Genomic DNA, 16,561 nt, shown 5'->3' on the forward strand with positions numbered 1-16,561 from the left:
TATAGTGTGTATAGTGTGTGTATAGTGTATATAGTGTGTATATAGTGTATATAGTGTGTATATAGTGTATATAGTGTGTGTATAGTGTGTATATAGTGTGTGTATAGTGTGTATATAGTGTGTATAGTGTGTGTATAGTGTGTATAGTGTGTATAGTGTGTATATAGTGTATATAGTGTGTGTATAGTGTATATAGTGTGTATATAGTGTGTATAGTGTGTATATAGTGTATATAGTGTGTGTATAGTGTATATAGTGTGTATATAGTGTATATAGTGTGTATAGTGTGTATAGTGTGTATAGTGTGTATATAGTGTATATAGTGTGTGTATAGTGTATATAGTGTGTATATAGTGTGTATAGTGTGTATATAGTGTATATAGTGTGTGTATAGTGTATATAGTGTGTATATAGTGTGTGTATAGTGTATATAGTGTGGGTATAGTGTATATAGTGTGTATATAGTGTGTATATAGTGTATATAGTGTGGGTATAGTGTATATAGTGTATATAGTGTGTGTACAGTGTATATAGTGTGTATAGTGTATATAGTGTGTGTATAGTGTATATAGTGTATATAGTGTGTATATAGTGTGTGTATAGTGTATATAGTGTGTATATAGTGTGTATATAGTGTATATAGTGTGGGTATAGTGTATATAGTGTGTATATAGTGTGTATATAGTGTATATAGTGTGGGTATAGTGTATATAGTGTATATAGTGTGTATATAGTGTGTATATAGTGTATATAGTGTGGGTATAGTGTATATAGTGTATATAGTGTGTGTACAGTGTATATAGTGTGTATAGTGTGTGTATATAGTGTGTATATAGTGTATATAGTGTGTATATAGTGTATATAGTGTATATAGTGTGTGTATAGTGTATATAGTGTGTATATAGTGTGTATAGTGTATATATAGTGTATATATAGTGTATATATAGTGTGTATATAGTGTATATATAGTGTATATATTGTGTGTATATAGTGTATATAGTGTATATAGTGTATGTATAGTGTATATAGTGTATATAGTGTATATAGTGTGTGTATAGTGTATATAGTGTGTATATAGTGTATATAGTGTATATAGTGTATATAGTGTGTGTATAGTGTATATAGTGTATATAGTGTGTATATAGTGTATATAGTGTATATAGTGTATATAGTGTGTGTATAGTGTATATAGTGTGTATATAGTGTGTATAGTGTATATATAGTGTATATATAGTGTATATATAGTGTATATATAGTGTGTATATAGTGTATATATAGTGTATATATTGTGTGTATATAGTGTATATAGTGTATAGTGTGTATATAGTGTATATAGTGTATATAGTGTGTATATAGTGTATATAGTGTGTGTAGTGTATATAGTGTATATATAGTGTATATATTGTGTGTATATAGTGTATATAGTGTATATAGTGTATATAGTGTGTATATAGTGTATATATTGTGTGTATATAGTGTATATAGTGTATATAGTGTATATAGTGTGTGTATAGTGTATATAGTGTATATAGTGTGTATATAGTGTATATAGTGTATATAGTGTGTATATAGTGTATATAGTGTGTGTAGTGTGTATAGTGTATATAGTGTGTATATAGTGTATATATTGTGTGTATAGTGTATATAGTGTGTGTATAGTGTATATAGTGTGTATATAGTGTGTATAGTGTATATATAGTGTATATATAGTGTATATATAGTGTATATATAGTGTGTATATAGTGTATATATAGTGTATATATTGTGTGTATATAGTGTATATAGTGTATAGTGTGTATATAGTGTATATAGTGTGTATATAGTGTATATAGTGTGTGTAGTGTATATAGTGTATATATAGTGTATATATTGTGTGTATATAGTGTATATAGTGTATATAGTGTATATAGTGTGTATATAGTGTATATATTGTGTGTATATAGTGTATATAGTGTATATAGTGTATATAGTGTGTGTATAGTGTATATAGTGTATATAGTGTGTGTATAGTGTATATAGTGTATATAGTGTGTATATAGTGTATATAGTGTGTGTAGTGTGTATAGTGTATATAGTGTGTATATAGTGTATATATTGTGTGTATATAGTGTATATAGTGTATATAGTGTGTATATAGTGTATATAGTGTATATAGTGTGTATATAGTGTATATAGTGTATATAGTGTATATAGTGTATATATAGTGTATATATTGTGTGTATATAGTGTATATAGTGTATATAGTGTGTATATAGTGTATATAGTGTGTATATAGTGTATATAGTGTGTATATAGTGTGTGTAGTGTGTATAGTGTATATAGTGTGTATATAGTGTATATAGTGTATATATTGTGTGTATATAGTGTATATAGTGTATATATAGTGTATATATTGTGTGTATATAGTGTATATAGTGTATATAGTGTATATAGTGTGTATATAGTGTATATAGTGTATATAGTGTGTATATAGTGTATATAGTGTATATAGTGTATATAGTGTATATATTGTGTGTATATAGTGTATATAGTGTATATAGTGTATATAGTGTGTGTATAGTGTATATAGTGTATATAGTGTGTATATAGTGTATATAGTGTGTGTAGTGTGTATAGTGTATATAGTGTGTATATAGTGTATATAGTGTATATAGTGTGTGTACAGTGTATATAGTGTGTATAGTGTATATAGTGTGTATAGTGTGTATAGTGTGTATAGTGTATATAGTGTGTGTATAGTGTATATAGTGTGGGTATAGTGTATATAGTGTGTATATAGTGTATATAGTGTATATAGTGTGTGTACAGTGTATATAGTGTGTATAGTGTATATAGTGTATATAGTGTGTGTAGTGTGTATAGTGTATATAGTGTGTGTATAGTGTATATAGTGTGTATATAGTGTATATAGTGTGTACAGTGTATATAGTGTGTATAGTGTATATAGTGTGTATAGTGTATATAGTGTGTATAGTGTATATAGTGTGTATATAGTGTATATAGTGTGTATAGTGTATATAGTGTGTATATAGTGTATATAGTGTGTATAGTGTATATAGTGTGTATATAGTGTATATAGTGTGTATATAGTGTATATAGTGTGTATATAGTGTGTATAGTGTATATAGTGTATATAGTGTGTGTAGTGTGTATAGTGTATATAGTGTGTGTATAGTGTATATAGTGTGTATATAGTGTATATAGTGTATATAGTGTATATAGTGTGTATAGTGTATATAGTGTGTATATAGTGTATATAGTGTGTACAGTGTATATAGTGTGTATAGTGTATATAGTGTGTATATAGTGTATATAGTGTGTATAGTGTATATAGTGTGTATAGTGTATATAGTGTGGGTATAGTGTATATAGTGTGTATATAGTGTATATAGTGTGTGTAGTGTGTATAGTGTATATAGTGTGTGTATAGTGTATATAGTGTGTATATAGTGTATATAGTGTATATAGTGTGTGTACAGTGTATATAGTGTGTATAGTGTATATAGTGTGTATATAGTGTGTATAGTGTATATAGTGTGTATATAGTGTATATAGTGTGTATAGTGTATATAGTGTGTGTATAGTGTGTATATAGTGTGGGTATATACAGTATACACTCACTGGCCACTTTATTAGGTACACCTGTCCAACTGTGTGTTAAGACTTAATTTCTAATCAGCCAATCACATGGCGGCAACTCAGTGCATTTAGGCATGTAGACATGGTCAAGACAATCTCCTGCAGTTCAAACCGAGCATCAGTATGGGGAAGAAAGGTGATTTGAGCGCCTTTGAACGTGGCATGATTGTTGGTGCCAGAAGGGCTGGTCTGAGAATTTCAGAAACTGCTGATCTACTGGGATTTTCACGCACAACCATCTCTAGGGTTTACAGAGAATGGTCCGAAAAAGAAAAAAAATCCAGTGAGCGGCAGTTCTGTGGCCGGAAATGCCTTGTTGATGCCAGAGGTCAGAGGAGAATGGGCAGACTGGTTCGAGCTGATAGAAAGGCAACAGTGACTCAAATTGCCACCCGTTACAACCAAGGTAGGCAGAAGAGCATCTCTGAACGCACAGTGCGTCGAACTTTGAGGCAGATGGGCTACAGCAGCAGAAGACCACACTGGGTACCACTCCTCTCAGCTAAGAACAGGAAACTGAGGCTACAATTTGCACAAGCTCATCGAAATTGGACAGTAGAAGATTGGAAAAACGTTGCCTGGTCTGATGAGTCTCGATTTCTGCTGCGACATTCGGATGGTAGGGTCAGAATTTGGCGTAAACAACATGAAAGCATGGATCCATCCAGCCTTGTATCAACGGTTCAGGCTGGTGGTGGTGGTGTCATGGTGTGGGGAATTTTTTCTTGGCACTCTTTGGGCCCCTTGGTACCAATTGAGCATCGTTGCAACGCCACAGCCTACCTGAGTATTGTTGCTGACCATGTCCATCCCTTTATGACCACAATGTACCCAACATCTGATGGCTACTTTCAGCAGGATAATGCGCCATGTCATAAAGCTCGAATCATCTCAGATTGGTTTCTTGAACATGACAATGAGTTCACTGTACTCAAATGGCCTCCTCAGTCACCAGATCTCAATCCAATAGAGCATCTTTGGGATGTGGTGGAACGGGAGATTCGCATCAGGGATGTGCAGCCGACAAATCTGCGCCAACTGTGTGATGCCATCATGTCAATATGGTCCAAAATCTCTGAGGAATGCTTCCAGCACCTTGTTGAATCTCTGCCACGAAGAATTGAGGCAGTTCTGAAGGCAAAAGGGGGTCCAACCCCTTACTAGCATGGTGTACCTAATAAAGTGGCCAGTGAGTGTATATAGAGGTGTGTAGTGTATATAGTGTGTATAGTGTATATAGTGTGTATAGTGTATATAGTGTGTATATAGTGTGTGTATAGTGTATATAGTGTATATAGTGTATATAGTGTGTATATAGTGTGTATATAGTGTGTATAGTGTATATAGTGTGTATAGTGTATATAGTGTGTGTATAGTGTATATAGTGTATATAGTGTGTGTGTATATAGTGTGTATAGTGTGTGTATAGTGCAGAGCTGTGGAGTCGGTAAGCCAAACCTGTGACTCCGACTCCTCAATTTCCCTTACTCCGACTCCGACTCCACGACTCCGACTCCCACACATATATTGCTTATATTTAAATGAAAAATTTATTGTAGTACAATGTGAACCTCAGACATTTAATCATTTTTATGATCCAATAATCAAGATATTTAGATAGAACAGAATATATATTGGTGTACTACCCGGTTTTCATTCTTTTTGGTACAGATACGATATGGATAGACAGATATGGATAGACAGATATGGATAGATAGAGCAGATTTCTAATCTGCTTTTGCTATTGAAAACATTATCTATGAGCTCAAAAACCTTTCAGGTGATGCAGTTTTTTAAAAATCTGATCGGCTTTTGCAGCTGAGAAACGTATCCTCAAAAAACACAGGAAAAACGCTGTGTGTGAATGTAGCCTTAGATCAGGAATATAACAGCCATTTATAGGACATTTCATAACTTTCCCAAACTCCTATGAAAAAATATTCAGCACATCCTGCATTGAATTACTGTACCCAATTTATTATATATTTTAGGAGTCGGAGTCGGTCCATTTTATACCAACTCCAACTCCGACTCCGACTCCACCAAAATGAGCACCGACTCCGACTCCGACTCCGACTCCACAGCCCTGCTATCTACATACTGGGGAAACTGTGTGTGTATCAAGCCCCGCCCCTCATTATGATGTCACAATGGTTGACTATGGGATGGAGAATATGTGATGGGTATATGGGCACGGGACTATGGGATGGAGGATATGTGATGGGTATATGGGCACTGGACTATGGGATGGAAGATATGTATGATGGGTATATGGGCACGGTACTATGGGATGGAGGATGTATGATGTGTATATGGGCACTGAACTATGGGATGGAGGATATGTATGATGGGTATATGGGCACGGGACTATGGGATGGAGGATGTGTGATGGATATATGGGCACTGGACTATGGGATGGAGGATATGTATGATGGGTATATGGGCACGGGACTATGGGATGGAGGATGTGTATGATGGGTATATGGGCACGGGACTATGGGATGGAGGATGTGTATGACGAGTATATGGGCACGGGACTATGGGATGGAGGATGTGTATGACGAGTATATGGGCATGGGACTATGGGATGGAGGATGTGTATGATGGGTATATGGGCACGGGACTATGGGATGGAGGATGTGTATGACGAGTATATGGGCACGGGACTATGAGATGGAGGATGTATGATGGGTATATGGGCACTGGACTATGGGATGGAGGATATGTATGATGGGCACGGGACTATGGGATGGCGGATATGTATGACGGGTATATGGGCACTGGACTGGGATGGACGATATGTATGATGGGTATATGGGCATGGGACTATGGGATGGAGGATGTGTGATGGGTATATGGGCATGGGACTCTGGGATGGAGGATGTGTGATGGGTATATGGGCACTGGACTATGGGATGGAGGATATGTATGATGGGTATATGGGCACTGGACTATGGGATGGAGGATATGTATGATGGGTATATGGGCACGGGACTATGGGATGGAGGATATGTATGATGGGTATATGGGCACTGGACTATGGGATGGAGGATGTGTATGATGGGTATATGGGCACTGGACTATGGGATGGAGGATATGTATGATGGGTATATGGGCACGGGACTATGGGATGGAGGATATGTATGATGGGTATATGGGCACTGGACTATGGGATGGGGGATATGTATGATGGGTATATGGACACGGGACTATGGAATGGAGGATATGTATGATGGGTATATGGGCACTGGACTATGGGATGGAGGATGTGTATGATGGGTATATGGGCACTGGATTATGGGATGGTGGATATGTGTGACGAGTATATGGGCACGGGACTATGGGATGGAGGATATGTATGATGGGTATATGGGCACGGGACTATGGGATGGAGGATAATTATAATTTGCTATAACTAACCACTGTTAGTCACTATGCCTGGGCAGCGCCGGGCTCTTCAGCTAGTACTGTATACAGCCTGTGTATATATTATACAGTCATATGTAAAAGTTTGGGCACCCCTATTAATGATAACCTTTTTTCTTTATAACAATTTTGGTTTTGGTAACAGCTATTTCAGTTTCATATATCTAATAACTGATGGACTCAGTTATATTTCTGGATTCTAATGAGGTTTATTGTACTAACAGAAAATGTGCAATCTGCATTTAAACAAAATTTGACCGGTGCAAAAGTATGGGCACCCTTATCATTTTCTTGATTTGAACACTCCTAACTACTTTTTACTGACTTCTGAAGCACTAAATTGGTTTTGTAACCTCATTGAGCTTTGAACTTCATAGCCAGGTGTATCAAATCATGAGAAAAGGTATTTAAAGTGGCCACTTGCAAGTAGTTCTCCTATTTGATTCTCCTATGAAGAGTGGCATCATGGGCTCCTCAAAACAACTCTCAAATGATCTGAAAACAAAGATTATTCAACATAGCTTTTCAGGGGAAGGATACAAAAAGTTGTCTCAGAGATTTAACCTGTCAGTTTCCACTGTGAGGAACATAGTAAGGAAATGGAAGAACACAGGTACAGTTCTTGTTAAGCCCAGAAGTGGCAGGCCAAGAAAAATATCAGAAAGGCAGAGAAGAAGAATGGTGAGAACAGTCGAGGACAATCCACAGACCACCTCCAAAGACCGGCAGCATCATCTCGCTGCAGATGGTGTCACTGTGCATCGGTCAACAATACAGCGCACTTTACACAAGGAGAAGCTGTATGGGAGAGTGATGCGAAAGAAGCCGTTTCTGCAAGCACGCCACAAACAGAGTCGCCTGAGGTCTGCAAAAGCACATTTGGACAAGCCAGTTACATTTTGGAAGAAGGTCCTGTGGACTGATGAAACAAAGATTGAGTTGTTTGGTCATACAAAAAGGCGTTATGCATGGAGGCTAAAAAACACAGCATTCCAAGAAAAACACCTGCTACCCACAGTAAAATTTGGTGGAGGTTCCATCATGCTTTGGGGCTGTGTGGCCAATGCCGGCACTGGGAATCTTGTTAAAGTTGAGGGTCGCATGGATTCAACTCAGTATCAGCAGATTCTTGACAATAATGTGCAAGAATCAGTGATGAAGTTGAAGTTACGCGGGGATGGATATTTCAGCAAGACAATGATCCAAAACACCACTCCAAATCTTCTCAGGCATTCATGCAGAGGAACAATTACAATGTTCTGGAATGGCCATCCCAGTCCCCAGACCTGAACATCATTGAACATCTGTGGGATGATTTGAAGCGGGCTGTCCATGCTCGGCGACCATCAAACTTAACTGAACTGGAATTGTTTTGTAAACAGGAATGGTCACAAATACCTTCATCCAGGATCCAGGAACTCATTAATAGCTACAGGAAGTGACTAGAGGCTGTTATTTTTGCAAAAGGAGGATCTACGAAATATTAATGTCACTTTTATGTTGAGGTGCCCATACTTTTGCACCGGTCAAATTTTGTTTAAATGCAGATTGCACATTTTCTGTTAGTACAATAAACCTCATTTGAATCCAGAAATATAACTGAGTCCATCAGTTATTAGATATATGAAACTGAAATAGCTGTTACCAAAACCAAAATTGTTATAAAGAAAAAAGGTTAACATTAATAGGGGTGCCCAAACTTTTACATATGACTGTACATACTGTATACGGCCTGTGTATAAAGATTCACGATTCAAAGAAGCTTTATTGGCAGGACTAAATACACATTAGTTTTGCCAAAGCAGGTGTACAGAAGGGAATAGGGATAGGGACTGTAGGGATGTTGGGAAGGGGCTGTAGGAAAGGTGGATGGGGCAGATCCAGGTTGGGGCTATAGAAGTCCATGGCATAGGGAAGGTGGATGGGGGATTGGGGCATATCCAGGGTGGGGGCCATAGAAGTCCATGGCATATCAGAGTTCTCTTTCTCGCAGTCTATGGCATTCGCTCACATATTGCGCTGCTATCTCCACTGCTCTCTCTTCTTCCCCCAGCAGGATGTATGTTTTCTCTTCCTCCTTCATGGTGGTGAAATCCGGGAAGAGATGTGAGAGTCTCCTGAAGTGAGTGTCCCTCACTGCTGAGTACTTGGAGCAGTGTAGCAGGAAGTGGGTCTCATGTGTATATATACTGTATACGGCCTGAGTGTATATCTGACACACAGGCTGTATATACTGTGTCTCGGTGCCGGTGTATGACTGTACATATTACTGTGCACACTGTGCAGAATCCTCAGCAGTGCGGAGGTCTCCAGATCTTCACTCTGCACATTTCCCGACTCCTCCTGTGTAATCCTGCGTGCTTATTGGACAGAGCAGGTCTTGGGGGGGTCTTATCTTTTGCTCATCGTGGGGTTGATCTGGTTATTTTCAACTATTGGCTCAGATTTCCCTAATTTTCGTAGTGCTGTGGCCTCCATATCTTCGGCCCCGCTCTGATGAATGCTGGGGGTGCCGGTTGTCACTATACCTAGGACACACTGACCTGACACCTGGCCAAAGTCTCCTCCACATGCTCTACATCTCCATCCTCATAGCCGCCACTCTCACTGATGCCTATCAATGCCGTGGGCTCGTAGGTCGGATGAGCTGTAAGAAGAGGCCGAGGGGCTGTAAGAAGGGGACGAGAGGATGTAAGAAGGGGACGAGGGACTGTAAGAAGGGGACGAGGGTCTGTAAGAAGGGGACGAGGGGATGTAAGAAGGGGCCGAGGGGCTGTAAGAAGGGGCCGAGGGGCTGTAAGAAGGGGACGAGGGGATGTAAGAAGGGGCCGAGGGGCTGTAAGAAGGGGCCGAGGGGCTGTAAGAAGGGGCCGAGGGGCTGTAAGAAGGGGACGAGGGGATGTAAGAAGGGGACGAGGGGATGTAAGAAGGGGCCGAGGGGCTGTAAGAAGGGGCCGAGGGGCTGTAAGAAGGGGCCGAGGGTCTGTAAGAAGGGGACGAGGGGATGTAAGAAGGGGACGAGGGGATGTAAGAAGGGGACGAGGGACTGTAAGAAGGGGACGAGGGACTGTAAGAAGGGGACGAGGGGATGTAAGAAGGGGACGAGGGACTGTAAGAAGGGGACGAGAGGATGTAAGAAGGGGACGAGGGACTGTAAGAAGGGGACGAGGGGATGTAAGAAGGGGACGAGGGACTGTAAGAAGGGGCCGAGGGGCTGTAAGAAGGGGCCGAGGGGCTGTAAGAAGGGGCCGAGGGGCTGTAAGAAGGGGACGAGGGGCTGTAAGAAGGGGCCGAGGGGCTGTAAGAAGGGGACGAGAGGATGTAAGAAGGGGACGAGGGACTGTAAGAAGGGGACGAGGGGCTGTAAGAAGGGGACGAGGGAATGTAAGAAGGGGACGAGGGACTGTAAGAAGGGGACGAGGGGATGTAAGAAGGGGACGAGGGACTGTAAGAAGGGGACGAGGGGCTGTAAGAAGGGGCCGAGGGGCTGTAAGAAGGGGACGAGAGGATGTAAGAAGGGGACGAGGGACTGTAAGAAGGGGACGAGGGGATGTAAGAAGGGGACGAGGAACTGTAAGAAGGGGACGAGGGGCTGTAAGAAGGGGACGAGGGACTGTAAGAAGGGGACGAGGGGCTGTAAGAAGGGGACGAGGGACTGTAAGAAGGGGACGAGGGGATGTAAGAAGGGGACGAGGGACTGTAAGAAGGGGACGAGGGGATGTAAGAAGGGGACGAGGGACTGTAAGAAGGGGACGAGGGGCTGTAAGAAGGGGACGAGGGACTGTAAGAAGGGGACGAGGGGATGTAAGAAGGGGACGAGAGGATGTAAGAAGGGGACGAGGGACTGTAAGAAGGGGACGAGGGGATGTAAGAAGGGGACGAGGGACTGTAAGAAGGGGACGAGGGGCTGTAAGAAGGGGACGAGGGACTGTAAGAAGGGGACGAGGGGCTGTAAGAAGGGGATGAGGGACTGTAAGAAGGGGACGAGGGACTGTAAGAAGGGGACGAGGGACTGTAAGAATGGGCCGAGGGGATGTAAGAATGGGCCGAGGGGCTGTAAGAAGGGGACGAGGGACTGTAAGAAGGGGACGAGGGGATGTAAGAAGGGGACGAGAGGATGTAAGAAGGGGACGAGGGACTGTAAGAAGGGGACGAGGGACTGTAAGAAGGGGACGAGGGAATGTAAGAAGGGGACGAGGGACTGTAAGAAGAGGCCGAGGGGCTGTAAGAAGGGGACGAGGGAATGTAAGAAGGGGACGAGGGACTGTAAGAAGAGGCCGAGGGGCTGTAAGAAGAGGCCGAGGGAATGTAAGAAGGGGACGAGGGGATGTAAGAAGGGGACGAGGGGATGTAAGAAGGGGACGAGGGGCTGTAAGAAGGGGACGAGGGGCTGTAAGAAGGGGACGAGGGGCTGTAAGAAGGGGACGAGGGGCTGTAAGAAGGGGACGAGGGAATGTAAGAAGGGGACGAGGGGATGTAAGAAGGGGACGAGGGACTGTAAGAAGGGGACGAGGGACTGTAAGAAGGGGACGAGGGACTGTAAGAAGGGGACGAGGGGATGTAAGAAGGGGACGAAGGACTGTAAGAAGGGGACGAGGGACTGTAAGAAGGGGACGAGGGGATGTAAGAAGGGGACGAGAGGATGTAAGAAGGGGACGAGGGGATGTAAGAAGGGGCCGAGGGGCTGTAAGAAGGGGCCGAGGGAATGTAAGAAGGGGACGAGGGGCTGTAAGAAGGGGACGAGGGACTGTAAGAAGGGGACGAGGGACTGTAAGAAGGGGACGAGGGAATGTAAGAAGGGGACGAGGGGCTGTAAGAAGGGGCCGAGGGAATGTAAGAAGGGGCCGAGGGACTGTAAGAAGGGGACGAGGGGATGTAAGAAGGGGCCGAGGGGCTGTAAGAAGGGGCCGAGGGAATGTAAGAAGGGGACGAGGGGCTGTAAGAAGGGGACGAGGGACTGTAAGAAGGGGACGAGGGACTGTAAGAAGGGGACGAGGGGCTGTAAGAAGGGGGCGAGGGAATGTAAGAAGGGGAAGAGGGGATGTAAGAAGGGGACGAGGGACTGTAAGAAGGGGACGAGGGACTGTAAGAAGGGGACGAGGGGATGTAAGAAGAGGCCGAGGGGCTGTAAGAAGGGGACGAGGGGATGTAAGAAGGGGACGAGGGGATGTAAGAAGGGGACGAGGGACTGTAAGAAGGGGACGAGGGACTGTAAGAAGGGGACGAGGGGATGTAAGAAGGGGACGAGGGGATGTAAGAAGGGGACGAGGGGATGTAAGAAGGGGACGAGGGGCTGTAAGAAGGGGCCGAGGGAATGTAAGAAGGGGACGAGGGGCTGTAAGAAGGGGACGAGGGACTGTAAGAAGGGGACGAGGGACTGTAAGAAGGGGACGAGGGAATGTAAGAAGGGGACGAGGGGCTGTAAGAAGGGGCCGAGGGAATGTAAGAAGGGGACGAGGGACTGTAAGAAGGGGACGAGGGACTGTAAGAAGGGGACGAGGGGATGTAAGAAGGGGCCGAGGGGATGTAAGAAGGGGACGAAGGACTGTAAGAAGGGGACGAGGGACTGTAAGAAGGGGACGAGGGGATGTAAGAAGGGGACGAGAGGATGTAAGAAGGGGACGAGGGGATGTAAGAAGGGGCCGAGGGGCTGTAAGAAGGGGCCGAGGGAATGTAAGAAGGGGACGAGGGGCTGTAAGAAGGGGACGAGGGACTGTAAGAAGGGGACGAGGGACTGTAAGAAGGGGACGAGGGAATGTAAGAAGGGGACGAGGGGCTGTAAGAAGGGGCCGAGGGAATGTAAGAAGGGGACGAGGGACTGTAAGAAGGGGACGAGGGGATGTAAGAAGGGGCCGAGGGGCTGTAAGAAGGGGCCGAGGGAATGTAAGAAGGGGACGAGGGACTGTAAGAAGGGGACGAGGGACTGTAAGAAGGGGACGAGGGACTGTAAGAAGGGGACGAGGGGATGTAAGAAGAGGCCGAGGGGCTGTAAGAAGGGGACGAGGGGATGTAAGAAGGGGACGAGGGGATGTAAGAAGGGGACGAGGGGATGTAAGAAGAGGCCGAGGGAATGTAAGAAGAGGACGAGGGGCTGTAAGAAGGGGACGAGGGAATGTAAGAAGGGGACGAGGGGATGTAAGAAGGGGACGAGGGACTGTAAGAAGGGGACGAGGGACTGTAAGAAGGGGACGAGGGGCTGTAAGAAGAGGCCGAGGGGCTGTAAGAAGGGGACGAGGGGCTGTAAGAAGGGGACGAGGGGCTGTAAGAAGGGGACGAGGGGCTGTAAGAAGGGGACGAGGGACTGTAAGAAGGGGACGAGGGACTGTAAGAAGGGGACGAGGGACTGTAAGAAGGGGACGAGGGGATGTAAGAAGAGGCCGAGGGAATGTAAGAAGAGGACGAGGGACTGTAAGAATGGGCCGAGGGGCTGTAAGAAGGGGCCGAGGGGCTGTAAGAAGGGGCCGAGGGGCTGTAAGAAGGGGCCGAGGGAATGTAAGAAGAGGCCGAGGGAATGTAAGAATGGGCCGAGGGGCTGTAAGAAGGGGCCGAGGGGCTGTAAGAAGGGGCCGAGGGGCTGTAAGAAGGGGCCGAGGGAATGTAAGAAGGGGCCGAGGGGCTGTAAGAAGGGGCCGAGGGAATGTAAGAAGAGGCCGAGGGGCTGTAAGAAGGGGACGAGGGGCTGTAAGAAGGGGACTAGGGGCTGTAAGAAGGGGAAGAGGGGCTGTAAGAAGAGGCCGAGGGAATGTAAGAAGAGGCCGAGGGGCTGTAAGAAGGGGACGAGGGACTGTAAGAAGAGGCCGAGGTGATGTAAGAAGGGGACGAGGGGATGTAAGAAGGGGACGAAGGGCTGTAAGAAGGGGCCGAGGGAATGTAAGAAGGGGACGAGGGGATGTAAGAAGGGGACGAGGGGCTGTAAGAAGGGGACGAGGGGCTGTAAGATTGGGCCGAGGGGATGTAAGAAGGGGCCGAGGGGATGTAAGAAGGGGCCGAGGGGCTGTAAGAAGGGGACGAGGGACTGTAAGAAGGGGACGAGGGACTGTAAGAAGGGGCCGAGGGACTGTAAGAAGGGGCCGAGGGGCTGTAAGAAGGGGCCGAGGGGATGTAAGAAGGGGACGAGGGGATGTAAGAAGAGGCCGAGGGGCTGTAAGAAGGGGCCGAGGGGCTGTAAGAAGGGGCCGAGGGGCTGTAAGAAGGGGCCGAGGGGCTGTAAGAAGGGGCCGAGGGACTGTAAGAAGGGGCCGAGGGACTGTAAGAAGGGGCCGAGGGGCTGTAAGAAGGGGCCGAGGGGCTGTAAGAAGGGGCCGAGGGGCTGTAAGAAGGGGCCGAGGGGCTGTAAGAAGGGGACGAGGGGCTGTAAGAAGGGGACGAGGGGCTGTAAGAAGGGGACGAGGGGATGTGATAACAAACACAAACCAATTACTGTACAAACATGAGATTCACACACTGAAGCCACGGTGTAATCCCACATACACAGAAAACAAGACAGAATAAGAAACACAAGCAGAAGCCCCCACGTGCTGGAGGTGACCGAAAACTGCAGCACCTGAAACCACAATCCCTGATCTGATACCGAACAGAGAGTGCGGACGATCAGCGGATATGAAGAGAAAGGGAACACCTTGTACTTCTGTGTCTTGCTCAGTGGTGGTCGGGCTCAGCCTCCTCACCTTGGCCGTGTCTCTGAGCACGTTGCACATCTGTGTCTTCCTCAGTGGTGGACGAACTTGGCCTCCTAACCTCTCAGCCTCCTCTCTCTTGCTTCCTCTTTATCTTTAACTCTCTATCTTGCTGTCTCTCTTGATCTCTCCCTTTCTCTTGCTTGCTCTCTCTCTCTCTTGATTGATCTTTCTCTCTTGCTTGCTCTCTTGTGCTTTCTCTCTCTTGCTTGCTTTCTCTTGTGCTCTCTCTCTTGTGCCCTCTTGCTCTCTCTTGTGCTCTCTTGCTCTCTCTTGTGCTCTCTTGCTCTCTCTCTTGTGCTCTCTTGCTTGCTCTCTCTCGCTTGCTCTGTCTTGTGCTCTCTCTTGTGCTCTCTTGCTCTCTCTTGTGCTCTCTTGCTTGCTCTCTCTCGCTTGCTCTCTGTCTTGTGCTCTCTTGTGCTTGCTGTCTTGTGCTCTCTCTCGCTTGCTCTCTGTCTTGTGCTCTCTCGCTTGCTCTCTTGTGCTCTCTCTCTTGCTGTCTCTTGTGCTCTCTCTTGTGCTCTCTTGCTCTCTTTTGTGCGCTCTCTCTCTTGTGCTCTCTTGCTCTCTCTTGTGCTCGCTCTATCTTGTGCTCTCTCTCGCTTGCTCTCTGTCTTGTGCTCTCTTGTGCTCTCTCGCTTGCTCTCTCTTGTGCTCTCTTGCTGTCTCTTGTGCTCTCTTGTGCTCTCTTGCTCTCTTGTGCGCTCTCTTGTGCTCTCTTGCTTGCTCTGTCTCGTGCTCTCTCTCGCTTGCTCTCTGTCTTGTGCTCTCTTGTGCTCTCTCGCTTGCTCTCTTGTGCTCTCTCGCTTGCTCTCTGTCTTGTGCTCTCTTGTGCTCTCTCGCTTGCTCTCTTGTACTTTCTCGCTTGTTCTCTGTCTTGTGCTCTCTCTCGCTTGCTCTCTTGTGCTCTCTCGCTTGCTCTCTTGTGCTCTCTCGCTTGCTCTCTTGTGCTCTCTCGCTTGCTCTCTTGTGCTCTCTCGCTTGCTCTCTGTCTTGTGCTCTCTTGTGCTCTCTTGTGCTCTCTCGCTTGCTCTCTTGTACTCTCTCGCTTGCTCTCTGTCTTGTGCTCGCTTGCTCTCTCTCGCTTGCTCTCTGTCTTGTGCTCTCTTGTGCTCTCTCGCTTGTGCTCTCTTGCTTGCTCTCTCTCGCTTGCTCTCTGTCTTGTGCTCTCTTGTGCTCTCTCTCGCTTGCTCTCTTGTGCTCTCTCGCTTGCTCTCTTGTGGTCTCTCGCTTGCTCTCTGTCTTGTGCTCTCTTGTGCTCTCTCGCTTGCTCTCTGTCTTGTGCTCTCTTGTGCTCTCTCTCGCTTGCTCTCTTGTGCTCTCTCGCTTGCTCTCTTGTGCTCTCTCGCTTGCTCTCTGTCTTGTGCTCTCTTGTGCTCTCTCGCTTGCTCTCTTGTACTCTCTCGCTTACTCTCTGTCTTGTGCTCTCTTGCTTGCTCTCTCTCGCTTGCTCTCTGTCTTGTGCTCTCTTGTGCTCTCTCGCTTGTGCTCTCTTGCTTGCTCTCTCGCTTGCTCTGTCTTGTGCTCTCTTGTGCTCTCTCGCTTGCTCTCTTGTGCTTTCTCTCTTGCTTGCTCTCTCGCTTGCTCTCTCTTGCTTGCTCTCTCTTGTGCTCTCTTGCTCTCTCTTGTGCTCTCTTGCTTGCTCTCTCTCGCTTGCTCTCTGTCTTGTGCTCTCTTGTGCTCTCTCGCTTGCTCTCTTGTAATTTCTCTCTTGCTTGCTCTCTCTCTTGCTTGCTCTCTCTCTTGTGCTCTCTTGCTTGCTCTCTCTCGCTTGCTCTCTGTCTTGTGCTCTCTTGTGCTCTCTCGCTTGCTCTCTTGTA

At 45.5% G+C, this 16,561-nt stretch overlaps 1 protein-coding gene across 5 annotated transcripts in view; it reads left to right on the forward strand.

The window, feature by feature from the left end:
- ABCC8 (ATP binding cassette subfamily C member 8) overlaps positions 1-16,561 on the forward strand; it is a 280,298-nt gene that overhangs the window by 17,119 nt on the left and 246,618 nt on the right. The gene's annotated exons all lie outside the window — the stretch shown is intronic.

Source organism: Dendrobates tinctorius, unplaced genomic scaffold, assembly GCF_039654945.1.
Source record: "Dendrobates tinctorius isolate UK_male_01 unplaced genomic scaffold, ASM3965494v1 ptg000445l, whole genome shotgun sequence".
NCBI lineage: Eukaryota > Metazoa > Chordata > Amphibia > Anura > Dendrobatidae > Dendrobates > Dendrobates tinctorius.